Genomic DNA, 17068 nt, shown 5'->3' on the forward strand with positions numbered 1-17068 from the left:
TGTGACACATTACATCCCTAATTGTGCTGGGGCATTTGTGTGGGACTCTTCCCGTCCTTTTTTTGCATACTGCAGCTTTGAGACAAGCGACGTGGAACTTCTGGAGCAATTTTGCTCAGGTAAGAGATTTAGACGTGTTTGTGGTGCTGGGGGAGGCCGGTTGTGTCTTGCTGTGTGTTAGTGACCTCCTCTCCCCAGCTGGGCGTGGCCTTCCTTGCGTGCTTCTTGTGTCGCGGGGAAGTGCAGAGGAAAGTTTGCCTTTTACTGGCTGTGCCCGTGAACAGGAAACTTGCACTAAATTTTCTGGGGAAAAACACTTAGTACTATCAGTGTCTTGAAACTAATAAATCTTTTGGGGGTTCCTAAAATACAGCTTGTTAAGAGGAGCAAAGCGAACAGTGTGTGCAGAAGAACATCAGAGCTCACAAGGAGTCCTGTAGCCTGCTGATATATCTCAGCAGTAATGAATAAAAATGGCTGTGGTAGCGGTGAACCTTCCTCTCCTCTCCTCTCCTCTCTCTTGCTGTCTGCCCACGTGGTTAGGTGTTTTTCAGCAAGCTGTAATTGCACCGAGTGTCATGGATTTCTCGTTCAGTGCAGATTGTTCTGGGGCCGTTCCAAGCTTCTGAGCTGAGCATGAATGAGCTCTAAAATCACAGTGTGAGTGGATTTTAAGTGTCACTCAGGCAGCAGATGTAGTCAGTGGATATTACATTCTAGGGTGGAGAAAAGTGGCTTTGCTGGAGAGTTAGAAGGACAGTTTGCTTTTCAGCAAATGCATGGTTTCATCAGAGCCTGCTCCTCACAGGTTGCAGTTGATGGACATATTTAGGAACATGGCATGAAGCCAGTGTGCCCTTTGTAACATTTTGAGCAGACATCAGCCTAAGCCGCGTGGGGATGGCATCTGGCCTTGTGCCCCTTTATGCTGCCCAAACTTCTCAAACACCAAATGCCCACAGGCTTTCAGAGTTTCTGCTGGGTACCCCCTCAACAGACATTACTCTTGCCAGGGCACTGATTTGTTTAATTCTTTATATGATTCTGAAGTAAGTCCCAGCATGATGTGGATTCTTTATACTGATCTCACCATTTTGATACAGAAAAAATTGTCTCAGGTGCTTCTCTCCTTGCATAAAGAGAGGGGAAAAATCTTGATGAAATTGCCCTTTATTTTGAGTTCTTGCAGGATGGAGTAGCAAATGCAGCTGCCAGATACATGATATATATGTGTGTGTGTGTGTATATATATATATATATGTTTTTGTCTTCACACTTGTGTTTTTCCAGGCTTGAGTGAAGAGTGAACACAGGGACGCAGCGATGAATATTTGCAAGCTGTCACCTGGCTCTGCAACTCTGCTGATCTGAAAACCTGAAGGTAAGAACAGCTGACTTGATAGCAGCTCTGCCTGGATTTAGTAAATACAGGTTCTGTATTCTGCATTAAGTAATCAAACAGGCGTTTGCTGGGCTGCCTCATGATTGTGGTGCTTCCTAGTACATGCAATCAGGCCTGGTGCTGGTAATTCACTGCTGAAACATGCAGTAGTGGCAATGAGGTGGGAGGAGAACTTGCAGGAGGAGGAGAGAGAATGATCTTGCCAGTAACAACTTTTTTTTTTTTTTTTTTAAATCCAACCAAACCCAAATAAACACCCCCACCCCAAAAACCCCCACAAAACTCCCACAAACTAAACCAAACCCAACAAAACAAAAAAATACTCTCCTCCTCCTTGGTGTTCCCAGACTGTTCATGCTGTTTTATCCCAGAAATGACATGGTGTGGATGAGACACCATGTCTAAACAACAACGCTCAGAGGGTCACGATCAACAGTGCAGTCTATTTGGAGGCCTGTAGCTAGTGGTGTTCCCCAAGGTCAGTACTGGGTCCAATCTTGTTCAACTTCATTGATGAACTGGGTGAGGGGATAGAGTGTATACTCCATGATGATGTGAAACTGGGAGAAGTGGCTCATACACCAGAAGGCTGTGCAGTCATCCAGGAAGATCTGAACAGACTGGAAGCTGAGCAAAACGGAATATAATGAAATTCAACAAGAATAAGTGTAGAGTCCTGCATCTGGGGAGGAATAACCTTATACACCGATAGAGGTTAGGGGTTGATCTGCTGGAAAGCATCTCCATGGAGAAGGATCCTTGGGTCCTGGTGAGCAGTAACTTATCCGTGGGACAGCAATGTGCTCTTGGGGTCAAGAAAGCAGATAGTTCTTGCTCTACTCTGCCCTAGTGAGACCACATCTTGAGTATTGTCCCAGTTTGGGCTTCCCAGTTCAAGAGGGACAGGGATACACTGGAGAGAGTCCAACAGAGAGCTATGAGAATGTTTAAGGGACTGGAGCATCTGTCTGATGAGGAGAGGCTGAGAGACTTGGAACTGTTTGGCTTGAAAAAGAAAAGACTGAGAGGAGATCTTACTAAGGTTTACAAATACCTGAAGGATGGTTGTCAAGAGGAAGGGGCCAGTCATTTTTCACTGGTGCCCTGTAAGGGCAGTGAGCAAAAACTGGAACACAGGAAGTTCACCTCATCACGAGGAGAAAATTCTTTACTGTGAGGATGCTGAAGCACAGAACAGGCTGCCCAAATTGGTTGTAGAGTCTCCATCTCTGGAGACTTTAAATATCTGCCTGGATGTGTTTCTGTGAGGTCTGCCTTAGGTGATCCTGCTTTGGCAGGTGGGTTGGACTACATCATCTCTGGAAGTCCCTTCCAACCTCTACCATTTTATGGTTCTGTATTTTAAAAGATAATGTGGACCAGGGACATAAGCCTTACTTGACTCTTCCTTAACTGAGCAAGTTCAGACATTTGCAATAGCAAAAAGCAAAGTCTTTGCTGACCATGCTGGAGCCAGGCTCTGGGTGGCTTCATCTTTGTCTGAATATTAGAGGTTCTTCTCTTGCTAGTGGTTGGTGGAGAAGGACTGCAGGGGCTTCGTTACATGCTTCCATTTGAAATAACTTCCTAAATACTTGGTTCATGAAGAAATGCCAAAATAATAACGAGTATTTAATACGTTTGTTAGAACATGACAATTACTCTCCAGTGGAATATGAATTGGTTATAATTATCTCTTCAATGACGTGGCTGTGACCATGGCCTAGTTTCTCTGGTGGATTTTTTCCCTGCTATTGTGAACAGATTGAAGTAATTTTTTAAAGTAAGTCTTCAAATGAAAAACTCAAAGGATAAAATAACATTGGAAGCCCATCCCCAGAGTCCGGACAGAGAGTGAACAAAGAAAAGTGGGATGGGAACCTGTCATGCCAGCATCCAGGCTGCAGGTGAATCTTCTGCAGTGTTCAGGTGACTAGTTGTACAGTCCATTTGCTCTGCTCCTCACCTGTGTGTATGACCATCACAGGGGCCTGAGAGAAGGGCTGTGTGAGAAAGAAGGTAATGTAATATCTCCACCTGTGATTGTATTTTGTTTAATGTTGTTCTTGATAAATGCTAAGCGACAGGCTTGTCCCATGAGCAGTAGTTCCCTGGGCCCTGAACGCCTCAGCTACAGAGCAGGAGAGGGTTGATAGCATGTTATTTTCAAGAAGCTTTGAAGGTCTCTAGTGACACAAGGACGTTGTGGCTCAAATGATTCTACTGAGGCCTCTCAAACCATAGCATCATTCATGACTTGAGTGTAAAGGCCAGCAAGTGAAAGGGAAATGCCCTCTTGAGTTTTAGGGTGGCCTTTTATAAGAGGATATGATTGTTGTCAGAGTGATGGGAATTGTCCAAAACATCAATACACAATCTAAACATACATTGTTTTTCCCTCTCTACCGAAGGGAAAGTGTTCACAGACTGATGCATGTGTCCATTAGAAAGCCCCAGAGTACCCTAGAGCCCACCCTACACAACCTGGAAAATCCCAGGAGAAACACAGCATGAAATACAGGAACGTTTCCATGGGAACTGTTCCTCTGCTCCTGCTAATAAAAGGGAACTATAGCACAAACCATAACAGGTTCGAGTTTCTTCACCAAACTACAGTGAATGCTACAAAGAGGGAAATCGGAAAGAGCAGAAGTGTAAATCAACAAAACTGCCAAATTAGGGTCCATGCCTCTCCACAAAAACCCACAAGCATATAAACAAACCCCTTGGGGGGAAAAGAGAGATCATTTTAATTCTGGGACATCCAGCCAACATAAACCCCATGGATTGTGTGAAATCAGGTTTGTTCTGATACACAGCAGGAAACCCTGTAGCAGATCAAAAATGTTCAGGGAAGCTGTCTTGCTAATTGCCACTCCTAACTGAGCCAACACAAAGTATTTAGACAAAGGGGAGAATTAACTTTTTCTTTAATATTAATTATGGAATAGCATGTCTAGATGGGCTGCACAGTAACACTACACTGCCTGGGTAAGAAAAATATATTTCTATTCCTGGTAATTAATTGGAGAATTAACCCCTTGCTTCAGGCTGGGGCCCCAGTGTCTCCTTACAATTGAGTACAAGAATGATGTCTTGCATAAGGCTTTTCCTTTAACCACAGCAGATTATGAAGTATTTTAAAGTCTTATTTACTGGCATTCTTGTATGTCACTCACTTTACACTGATGTTGGAGCCATGCATTCTTTTCTTGCTGTTGTGACTTTCACAGTTTATCTTCTTTTTTACTTTTTATATTATGGCCATTTTACAGCATCCTTTTGGCACTAGGTGTCTCAGAATGACTTATCTGAATATTAACATTGGTAGCCATAGGCAAATAAAAAACAAATGGCAGGAAAAAATTGTGATACTGAATGCTAGAAGCAAGTTCTTTTCAGACTTGATTAACCACCTTCCACACTTGGGCAGCAGACTGGAGTCACTGAGGTTCAGACCAGGTGGTCATATAGCTCACTTGAAAAAAGGAGTGGTGACAAAATTACAAGTGTATGTGGGCAGGTTTGTAGGAAGTGAATGAAAAGATGCAAAATCTGTTCTCTGCTATAATGACCAAAAGGCTGTGTATCTATCAATAAAGTTCCCAGCAGAGATCCTTAGCTTTTGTCTTTAGGGTAGTGGTACCAGTTAAAAGGAGAACCCAAAGCAAAAAGGTCTATAACCAAATGGGTTATTTGTATCTTGCCATTTGATGGCACCAAAATGAGTGATTTCAAAGTAAACCATGTTCCTTTGGAATGGTCTGCTTCCTCCAGAGAGGTACAGCACCTCGTGGCCAGATAAAGTAACTTGTAGCTAAGAGGACTCCAGTGCTTCTTCATTTAATCATAGTAAATAAATTATGGGTAAAACCCAAAATATTTTGCCTTCCAGAAATTAATTATATCTAGAATTCTAAAAAATGTTCACCTTGGTTTGGTAATAATAATCTTGGACAGATTGGAGAGCTGGGCAAAGAGGAGCCAAATGAGGTTCAGCAAGGACAAGTGCAGAGTCCTGCATCTGGGAAGGAATAAGAAACTGCACCAGTACAGGTTGGGAGGTGATCTGCCGGGATGCAGATGGAGCTATTGAATGCCATCCATTGGACTCTGCCCATCTGTCCAGGCAGTCAGGGTCCCGCTGCAGAGCCCTTCTTGTTGCTCTAAAGCCGTTTTGGAGACATTTTCAGATTAAAATAAGATAGAGTGACTGCCTCAACAACAACAAAAAACCACCCCCACCCCCAACTAGCAAAAGAACTCAACCCCACCAAAACAGGTGATTACTGCAGAGTGAGTAGTTTGCCTTGGCCCTTTGAGGCTCTGCCTTTTTTCAGATAAAAGGTCCGTGCGAGCACATGCTTGAGTTTTTCCCTGCTAATGTCCCTGCCTTGGCAGGAGGAAGGAACAATAGAGAGAAGATGGCTTTTGATAGCATTCAGTGATCTGATATGCTACTGAGTAGTGCTGAGATAAAATCTTATCTGCACTGGTTTTGATCTTGATGAAATAATTAGCAGGCAGCATCCCTCAGCGGTGTCAGTTAGAAGTCTCCTCTCTGCTTTGGTTGTGCTGCTGTTGGAGTGACTGAGGGGCTTGGTTCTGCCCTAACCTCCAGCCTAGGGAGCCGCTCAGCAGACCCTGCGGGCTCTTACTATGGGGTGAAGATTTTGGGGTTTGGGGATCACGTCAGGACATCTGCATAGCTGGGGGCTGTGTTTACTGCCTGGCACCACAGGACATGCCCTGAGATGCCAGCTCTGATCTGGCTGTGCTGTCCCGGATTGTGTCTTGTGTGTGTCAGAGCCGGAGAGGACAGCAAGGCTGGGGGGAGGGTCACCTCTGCCCCCAAGGAGTCCTTTCTCTTGTCGTTTCCCCTCAGGCTTGCAGCTGGGCACCACTTTGTCTGTTCTGGGGCCTGCTTCCCCTCAGCTGCGGTGCTAGTTTGAGGCAGGGTAGAACGTGTGGGTGAGAATAAGTAGATCCTAGGCTGTGAAAGGCAAGCAGTGGTGATGGCTGCTTCCCCCAGAGCCTCGCAAGGGAGTTTGGGAAGGAGAAGTGTGAACATTACATAACGCTGCCGCCATTTTAGCTCACTCTGCCTTGGGCTGCTGGCTGAGCAACATCTTGCTCCCTAACCTCGCCTTCCATTTGGACTCACCTGTGCTTCTTAACCCCCTGCCCGAACCTCCATTCTTCCTTAGGACTGGGGTAAGGTTGAGAGGGGCAGGGGGAAGGTGCAGGGGTGGTTGAGAGCCCCTCCTGGGGACTCGGGTTTCTGAGAAGGGCGTTGTGTTTCTGTATTACCTTTTACCTTTCATATTTCTGTCTATAACTGTATCTACTGTAAATAGCTGCTTGTATATTGTGCCAGCTGTAAATATAAGCTTCAGTCATATTCCCAGAGCCGGCTGAGACTAGTCTGGGTAACTTCTAAAGTGTGTGGGGGGGGCAGGGTACACCCAAACCACCCTCGGGTGAAACCGAGGGGGAGCCACGGCCTGGGGCTGCTGGAAATTGCCAAAGCAGCCGGAACTGGCTGGAACTAGCCGTGCCTGGCGCTGGGCAGCTCCTGCCTCCCCTCAGCACAGCTGACTTCCCGGCGTCCGCAGCAGAGCAGGTACCCATGGTGTAGGTGAAATTTCTCATCACGTTTTCACAGTAGGGTGTGGATGGAATGTCACTACGAGTGCTACATTTCCCAAGGGGCCTCAACTGCCTTCTCATCCTCTCTGAGGCAGGCTCTGCATCTCCTGGCCTATGCTGTGGGCAAAGCCAGCTCCTCCTTCCCAAAGCCATCCTCCCCAAGCTGGTCTTCACATTTGGAAAGCACCAAGGCCTCCCTTAAGTTTGGGGATGTGAGGGCACAGCCTAGTCCTGCTGCCAGCTGAGCTCTGCTAATCTGAAAGGGAAAATATTGGGTCAAATATGGAGATTTGCATTCAGTTTCTGTCACAGAGAAGTCTGCTTCCTTCTCCAGAACACCATCTCCATCATGTTCCACCTGCTGCATACTTACTCTCTGCTCAGCAGTTATTGGTATCAAAGACTGAGGAGAACATTTTGAGTACAGCAGTTTAAAAGAACATATTCTAAGTCATGCTTGCTGCTTTTTAGTTTTCTATCATCATAGAAACTATGCAAACAGCAAAGTACCTAAATCAATTTCCGATGATATTTGTTTGGCAGCTCTTGTTTTTAATTCAAGGAGAAATTAAACATGTTCTCTAAAGGTTTCTGACTAAACTGCTTATTAACAACACTTGTAATTCCTATTTCACACATTGTTAGGCTCTGAATTCTGGTGGCCTGAACAAGAGGAGCTAGAATTATGTAAGTCAAAGAGCTGCATATCCAATCCAAAATAATTCTCTGGCTTGCTCTCTGTTCAGATGTGTCCTGTTAAGTTTTCATTCTTTATAGAGAAATAAATATGCTCAGAGGGTAGTAAAAATATGACTGCATGGCTGGAGTTTTTCCTGAACCATAAGTGCACACAGGCCTGGGGTTTTTTTTCAGTCTGGTTTCAATTACCTGAGTTATCTGTACGTTATTTAAACTCACCAGGAAAGGTAGTGGCAGTTTAGCTGAATGGATATTCACTTAAAAGAAAGGACTTGATTCCCTTCACATTTCTATTACTGTTTTACAGTCACAGTTGTGTTAACTGGGATTCCATGTGTATTAAAAAATGACTGGAAAATCAAAATGATAAAATTTTTTATTCTTCTTTTGGTGCGTCTGTTGCGATATCCTGAGAATTAAGTAAATTATATGGAAGTTTTAAATTTAGTAATTAAAAACTTTTAATATTGAATTTAACCTTGCAAGTCCTTTTTCATGATGAAAACATCTGAAGCAGTGTTTATCTTGAAGCAGTGGTTATAGCAGTTGGTGGAAACCTGTCTATAATTTGTGACTATTGGTAAATTGCCATTGTTAGTGGCTGCTGGGAATGGCTTAAGGCCCAGGAAGGGAACCAGAGGTTGTAAAACTGTAACTGTGGTAAAAATGATAAAATGTGTTGAAAAGAAGTGACAAAGCTCTTCCAATAAAAGATAAATACACTAGGTAAGCTCCTGCACTAATGCCATTTGATATACCTCATCTGTAAGTGGATTTTTTGCGCTCTGTACCTCCTAGGAAAACCTAGATATCTAGTTGTGGTGATCAGGAACGGTTGTGCTTTGCTCTCGACGTTCTTTTGCTCTTATAAATAACTGTGATAGAGCTTAGTAGAACAGTTAGGTTTTTATCAAAGCTATAAGGCTGTGGTACTTGACAAGCTACACAACTCTAATTGAATCATGCAAAAAAATATACTGGCTGAAGTGCAGTGTCCTATATTTTGCAATTAAAAATCATCATAAAGGAGTGTAAAGATGTATTTTCCTCAATTTGAAGCTTAGATTTTTCTCAAGGGGCTCAGGGAATTTGCAGGATCTGTCAGGTATCTCCCTGTTCACTCCTGTGTAACTAATTTATGCAGCTCAGAGCAATCTGATGAGAGGGTGGAAATCAAACAGAGATCGTTTTATGGAAATAAGGCACCAGCCTGGACAAGGTGTTCCTCAGCTCATGAGAACTTAAATTCATGCCAATTTGTGATACACTGGATAAGGCTAAAATTCTTGTTAGAGGTGATTCTATCAGGCTTCAGCTAATATGGTCAAGCTTGGCAAAGTGCCATTCTGATAGGCCCACATTGATAAGAGAAATACACAGGTAAACACAGTGTGCTCTGCCATGCTCTGCTGTTCTGTTCATGCCTGATGCGTGTGTTGCTGATGCTTCATTGCATCCTGAATTTGCCTGGACATTCCATGCCCTGGAGAGCTTACCAGGAACAGGCTCTAAATGCCTGCATGCCATCGGCCTGCATAGCTAGTGCGACATTGTGCCAAGACTGCACATGGCATTGCATCCTGCCTGCCCCTCTGCAAGGCTTCTGCTGAATTGGGATTCAAGAGGAGCCAGGTCAGAGACTATGCTATAGACTTCCAACTTCCTTGGAAACTCCAACAGCAACCCCTCCATGTGCTTTGGGTACTGTCTGATAATATTTAGTGAGTAAATATGGCCTCTTCTAATTCATTGCCTTCTGCCATAAGCAGAAAGGAGCTTCCTGTGTCCTCTAGCAGACAAGCAGTATAATTAACTGCAAGAATCTTCTCTTCCAGTATAATGTTTGCATTTGCCACTTTAAGAAATAAGTGGTCTAGATTTGCCTCTTCTCTGCATGTATAAATTTTCAAACCATTTTTGAATCTTGTGAATAAGTTTTCTGATGAGTTTCAATGTTAATAAACATTTTTCATAGTTATTAACAATCTTCACCTGGATATCAAAATTAATACAGATTATTATTTTTGCATAATCTGTTGCAGAAGTGTAAACCTATAAACATAACATGCTCTGTGATGACTCTTTCCAAACCATTGGTAGAGACAGGTAAATCTGTACTGGGATTACAGCAGGTTTTTGGAGCCTGGTGCTAAAACACATAGTTAGTTTGTTTGGTTTTAGCATTGTGTTCACCTTAGTATGTGATGTGGGGTCATTGTCTGTGGTGCCATTGGGAGACGCATGTGAGTGCCTGGTGGCCTTTCCTTGGGAACACTGCTCAGAAAAATACTGCTTTTGAACTCCACTCCTGGGGGAATGTCCCTCCAACATGCTTCTGACTACAACCCTGTTTCTTCCATATAATTTCAAAAAAGAAAGGCAGATTCCAAACCATTATTATTAACACTTTTCCCCTTGATTTTAAAAATTCCAACAGCTGTGTGGTTTGTGTGGGTTCGTGGATTTTTTTGTGGTTTTGTGGGTTTCTTTTTGTTTGTTTGTTTTGATTAAGACAATACAAAATACTTGCATAAAGAAATGTCTTAATTTGTTTGAGACACATTTGGTTTGCATATATTCCTGCTGTGCACAGGAACATTCACTGCTGATTAGAGGAGGTATGGCTGAATTTGCAAAGTGCTTGTACAAATGGATTTCTCCCCTCTGCCTTCTGATCTCTTCCTGACTTCAGTTTTCCAGGTGCAGAATGGTCTACTGTCAGAAAAAAGACCATCTGCATTTTGTTGATGCTCAGAATTAATAATCTTTACAAAGGAAAGCTGATTTTAGTCCTCTTTTCTTGGCCTGATGCTGCAGTTGGTTTGGTGGTTGTGCCAAGCAAATTGGCAGAGACTACTGGGCTTTGCAAAGTCATGCTGGTCTGTGACCAGACAACTCACCACTCCTCATATCTGTTTATTTTATGCATGAATTTCAGTCTGACAGAGAAATAGCACTTATTCCGCAGGCAGTGACAAAAATGTTATGTTGTGTGGTATTTTAGCTGTTAAGACAAAATGACTGTTCCCAGGCTGTCATCAGTGGGGCTCCTCTGCTCAAAGCAAAACTAGGGAACAGAGTGTAGAAATAAAAGAGGAGAATTTTCTGAACACCTCTGCTAATGCCACTTTACTGGGTACCCTGAAACTGCTTTTGATGTAATTGCATGTAATTGAAGGGTAGTTTTGGTGACCGTGTGTACTGCAGCCCTCTGAATCTGAATGCATATTCATGTGTCCCCCTCCTGGCCACGGAGCTTGTAGCAACGAAAAAAGGTTTCCTTCCAAGCTTATCAGTGTCCATTTGTTGACAGAGGGAATGAATGTAACACCTCAGAAACTGCCACTGGGAGATTTTGGTATTGGGCAGCTCACACCTCTGTGACAAGGAGTACCCGTGGAAAACTGACACTTTACTGTGTTATTTTGCAATGTTTATTTCCTTGCCTTGCTGTCATGGAGGCAGGGAATTAATTGACAGAGACAGGAATTATAAAAATAGAATTATTTTTATTTCCCTGAAAACCTCACCCCCAGACTATATACAGAACTAGTTTAGGTTTATTTATGGAGTCAGTTTGGTCAGGAAAAATCTTCACAGGATGCTATGGGCAAATTTAGAGATTTAGGCAGTCAGAAAATGAAAAAGACTGAGCTACAAACACAGCTTTTACCCCACTAAAAATCAGTTAGGCCGAGCAGAGAACTAAGGTAACAGCTGTTTACTCATGGAGGTGAGATAGGAATTGACACTGGATGATCTCTTGCTGAAATCCTCTATAGAAGCAGCCTCCTGAAACTGCAGGCAATATCCAGTAGTCTGGATCCACGCAGTGAAAGTCTGAAGCCACCAAAGTAAGAAATGCCTCAAGACATGGCTTCCACAAGACAGAGATTCATGGAAGTGATGCTGCCTCAGCGGTGACAGGGGAGAGCCAAACTGCTAGGGTCTTCCCCAGCTTGGAATAGCAACCAGGAAATCAAGGCTGGTCCGAGAGTAACTGGGTCCAGGTGCTGCTTGCTCTCCAATGGACCCAAGGACTTGCCAAGCTTGCAAAATTGCACAGAATGGTGCAGAAGTGGGAGACCAACCAGAGGCAGAGACAGCGCAAAAAATGAGAATCATGTAAAAAGGTGGGAGCTGTCCAAAATCAGGGATGGTCCAAAATGGGAACTCTGTCAAGGCAGGAACTCTTTCAAGGTGGGAACACTGTGCCTTTTCCCTTGCTCTATTTATACCTTTCCAGACAAAGTGTCCATTTGCCATTTTATACTGTGTGTGAGGAACCCAGCCAACCACCAGCCTGATTTCCAGCGTGGGCTTACACAGGGGTCAGTACACATGTGGAGAAAGGTGCCTTTTGTTCTTCCCACCTTCAAGCCCATGGGGGGAAGGTGGGGAAAGCAGTTTTTCACACCACCACCTTCTCCCCATTCAAACTTCCAGAGACAGAGGCGGAGGGAGAAGGAAGGAATTTGTAGTGCTCTACAACACTTGTGAACAGTGGAGTTGTTATTTCTGGCCTGTAACCTTGGCCTAATATTTTTCTTAAATAGGAATGCTTCCTCCAAAGGCTTCAGTGCTGCACTGAAGCAGCATTACAGCCCAACGTTGTCAGAGTGCTGATGGCTGGCCTGTCACCTTGGCACTCAGCACAACCAAAAGTGAGTAGTAATTTCCAAAGCAACACCCAGATGAGGGGGGCAGCAAGGAGCTCCCTGCCTAGGGCTGACTGCCCAGTGCATCTGCAAGTGGCCAGTAGCAGGGTACCTCATCAAATAGCATGCTTTAAAAATGTATAAATTTTAATTTTAAAGACTACTGATTCTTATCTGATGGTTTGTGCAATGTATCAGTTGTTTGCACAAATAGCTTTTGATCTACTCCAAGACTTGCTATTAATTTTACTGTGGCAAAGGGTTTAATAAGTTATAGGAAACAAGAATGAAGAGGAAAGTCCAACCTTTAACTGGAGCACAAAGGAATTATGTTGATGTGGAACATGTTTCCTCCGCCTCTGTTACGAATATACAGTATTTTTCTTCAATGCTAGCTGTTGGCTCTGAGAGTAAAAATATAGAGGCTGGTGACCCAAGACCATCTAAATGAGGAAAAACTATTACATAAAACCATTTGCACGAAAATGTTAAACTTGTCCAGAAGATAAACAGCAATGTTTGCTAATAGTGGTAAGAGAATGATGGTTTGCTCTCAGTCCCCATAGTTTATCTCATGCAGAGTGTTGCCTGTGGACCAAGGGCTTGAGAGATGCTCTCACCCATCCTAGTGTATCAGGAATCAAGATGTTGTGTTTCACACTTAACTCAGTGGGTCAAGAATGAGAAGCCAAAAAGCAGAATTGATTTTTAATTTGCTGAGTATATGCATTAATACTGCTACAGATACAGCTTAGTCCATGTGCTGGTTTGGGGCCAATTGGAATATTTTACTGAGAGAATTGAAATCCTTAGCTGTGATAAGAAAAGAAAAAAAAAACCCAGTACCATATATCACCCATTCCTATGATGAGAAATGCAGCTAGTCAAAATATAGATGAAACAATTCCCACACACTTCTCAGCTCTCACTTCTGGCTGTGCCTTCTTTCTGTGGTCTGTGTGGCTGTCTCTACCTTAACTCTAATTCAACCTAACCCTTTTTTCTCTAACCTCCTTGTTGTTTTTTTGACATCTCACCTCAGATCTCTAGGCTTATCATGTGAGTTATACGTGGGTTGATCTGGTTACTTCTGAAGGGAGGGAAAGAGAGAGGGGGGAGGGGGTTTGGGTCAGGAGTCCCCCATGGGACTCTGATTTCTGGGAGGGGTATTGTGTTTCTGTATTACTTTTGACTTGTCTGTAACTGTATATATTTGTGTGTATATATATGCTTGTAGATTGTGCTAAGCTGTGCATATAGCTTCATTCCTTAACTTCCAGCTGACCGAGTCTAGTCTGGGTGATTTTCTTAAGTGTAGGGGGGTAACACCCAAACCATCACAGTCCATTTCAGGACTTGTGCCTCCTTGCTCCAGGGAAGCTGGTATGTTTTTAGAAATACCTGTATTTAAGTTTGAGGAATTGTAGAGAGTCTTTCCTTGAGCCACAGCGGAGCTCAGACAGCAGAGGCATCCAAAGAAGATGATGAGCCCACTGTCCTGCCCTTGTGTGATGCACAAGCCCAGGACCTAGTTCCAACCTGTTCCCATCTTTGTACTGACTTTCCCTTCCTTAATATGGCTGCTGATGCAACCACAGGTTGTTAAACAATTTTAAGCAGACCTATTTTGAACCTTGTGAAAGTAACATTTAATGGAGTAAAATATGGATTAATGGTGAATTTTGTGCAGTGGCTTGGTTGTATTGATTGCAGGGTTCAAAGCCTTTCAGTATGGACATGTTAAACATCTATAATGTTAGGGTTGAAATAATGCTCAGAAAATGCTAACAAGGTTGAAAAGATGACGTGGGTTTGTTGCTTCCTGCTTTGAAATAATGTACTGCTTTTCAGTGAGTAAGGAGAGCTGGGAACTGGTTGGTCACACAAGAGGTGCTCCTGGATTAGTTTTATTGAGTTGCAAAGGAAGATATTGTGCTGTAACATGGCAGCAACTGTAGCTGCAGAGTACGGAGGTGTCAATGTTCTCCCTTGGAATTTGCATTGTGCAACATTTGTCTTGCACTTTTTGTGGTGATTTTGGCAGTTTCATGTGTGTTTCACATGTGTCTGTGTGGGATGAGATTTAACAAGGCCAAGTGCAGGGTCCTACACTTTGGCCACAACAATCTCAAGCAGTGCTACAGGCTGGGGACAGAGTGGCTGGAGAGCAGACAGGAAGAAAGAGACCTGGGGATACTGGTAGACAGTAGGCTGAACATGAGCCAGCAGTGTGCCCAGGTGGCCAAGGGGGCCAGTGGCATCCTGGCCTGCATCAGGAACAGTGTGGCCAGTAGGACGAGGGAGGTTATTCTTCCCCTGTACTCAGCACTGGTCAGGCCACACCTTGAGTACTGTGTCCAGTTCTGGGCCCCTCAATTCAAGAGAGATGTTGAGATACTGGAACATGTCCAGAGAAGGGCAACAAAGCTGGTGAGTGGCCTGGAACACAAACCCTATGAGGAGAGGCTGAGGGAGCTGGGGGTGTGCATCCTGGAGAAGAGGAGGCTCAGTGTTGACCTCATTGCTGTCTAGAACTACCTGAAGGGAGGTTGTAGCCAGGTGGGGGTTGGTCTCTTCTGCCAGGCAACCAGCAACAGAACAAGGGGACACAGTCTCAAGTTGTGCTGGGGGAAGTATAGGCTGGATGTTAGGAGGAAGTTCTTCCCAGAGAGAGTGATTTGCCATTGGAATGGGCTGCCCAGGGAGGTGGTTGAGTTGCCGTCCCTGGAAGTGTTCAAGAAAAACCTGGATGAGGCACTTAGTGCCATGGTCTAGTTCACTGCATAGGGCTGGGTTATAGGATGGACTGGATGATCTTGGAGGTCTCTTCCAACTTGATTGATTCTATGATTCTAAATGCTTGTACAAGGCCTAAAACTGATCTGAGCGTGGCAGATGACAAATAGGCCCTTTCTCCTGCAGCACTGCCCCTCCATTATTTCTGCATGTGGCCACATAAGATGGCCTTGGCCATGTGGTGAGGATCTGCTGGAGAATGCCTTTGCCACACTAACTGTTTGGTAACACAGATGAGAGTATAATCTAGCTGTATTCGGCACACTGGAAGATGAATCCTAGCTCTAGCCTCAGCCCCTAGTGAGAACTGTGTAATTTGTAACCACTCAGGTATGCCTGTGGCTCTTTCTCTGCTGTGCATATTCAGGCCACACTCTGTAGTCTCAGGTGAATCATGCACCGCCTCCAGCCCAGCAGCAGGGTGGAAATGAGAAGATATATGCTCAGGCAGACAGCACAGCAAAAATCAAATCAATACAGATCAACCCAAGAGTTTGAATATTTCCTTGTAATAGCTCTGTATTTATCCACTCCCTTTATGCATGACAAATGTTGCATCACTAAACAGTGCTTGCTTGCATGACAAGTCTTGCATCACTGAACAGTGCTTGCTTGCAAATAAAAACATTGTGAAGTAATACATATAAATATGCATGCATGCATCAAAAGGACACTCCTTGCTGTGCTGGTGGATGTGCATATGCAGAAGCAAAACCGACCAACTCTTGTGTCAGGTATGGCAGAGCAATACCTTAGGGTTTAGGGTGTAGGTGCTGTGTTTGTCCCTGACAGTGCATGCTCCTGTTAACTGGCTGTATGACCACCATCCAGTTAACACTTGAATGTGAAAAGCTTTTATTTCCTAGAACAGCATCTCCCTCTTCCACATGCATTCTGACAATGGCAATTAGAAACATAGCAACACACAAGGGAGCTGCTAAATATAGTATAGCCTGGAGTTATAAGCTTATGTTCCTTCCATTTTGGGGGGGGTTGATTTCTTTTTTTACCTCTTTATGGATAGTGCAGCAGAATTTAAAGGTCAGGTGATTAAACTAGCTCAGAAGCAAGAGGAAGAAGAGGTATCCCTTCTTCTGCCACTGCAGCATAAAGAATATAAATAAGTCCATAAGGAGATAAAGGACCATTAATTCCAAATGATGTATTGTTAGCCTACAGCAGCTAAAGCTCCTGCCAGTTCTGGAGTAAGGAGGAGAAAGCAGTGCTGAACCTGAAACTATCTGGATTTAAGCACCATGAGATGTTCTTCCTGAGAAGGAAACTCAGGACTGGACGACTGCTGAAACTCAGCCCTGGTGAGCTGGGCTCACATGCAAATGTGGCAGCTCCTGTGCATGAGATATTGCATTTAGAACATTCTTCCCCTTTAACAACATGCAAAGAACTTTAATTCTTGAATTCCTTAATTCAGGGTGGCTTGTCACTGATGCAGTCACGCAATTTTTGCTTATGCTTAGTATATATTTAGTGGAAACTGAATGAAGGAGCTTGCTCTTGCTCCACGGTACGCAAACATTTATGGATGGTTTGGCACTCGCTTTAGCAGCTTATGCTTTGTAAAGACTTGACATCTTGTTTATGTTACCTAAATAGATTTGTGTGATTTCTGGGAGCTGTTGCTCCTGCTGGGCCTTTCTGACAGGCTTTATGCACAGTTTCATTTTTAGTGTGAGAGAGGTCACAGTGTTTCACTAACTCAAAATACCTGACATTGACAAGAGAAAACAAATTTAATTAAATCAAAAAGGGGTCAGCACTATGCAGGCTGGTTATTTATAAATAGTGCCACCAGTCAATACCTGATGGTTTATTGAACTTAATGATAACTCCTAGTAGCCAGATG

General features: G+C 43.8%; 1 long non-coding RNA gene across 2 annotated transcripts in view; it reads left to right on the forward strand.

The window, feature by feature from the left end:
• The first annotated feature begins 20 nt into the window (after window positions 1-20).
• Window positions 21-17068, forward strand: part of LOC135176741 (uncharacterized) — a 77680-nt gene continuing 60632 nt past the window's right edge. For both annotated transcript variants that reach the window (XR_010302804.1, XR_010302803.1), the window contains exons 1-2: window positions 21-119; window positions 1291-1381. This is a non-coding gene — a long non-coding RNA (uncharacterized LOC135176741). The remainder of the gene's footprint in view (window positions 120-1290; window positions 1382-17068) is intronic.

The sequence above is a fragment of the Pogoniulus pusillus genome, chromosome 7, assembly GCF_015220805.1.
Source record: "Pogoniulus pusillus isolate bPogPus1 chromosome 7, bPogPus1.pri, whole genome shotgun sequence".
Classification (NCBI taxonomy): domain Eukaryota; kingdom Metazoa; phylum Chordata; class Aves; order Piciformes; family Lybiidae; genus Pogoniulus; species Pogoniulus pusillus.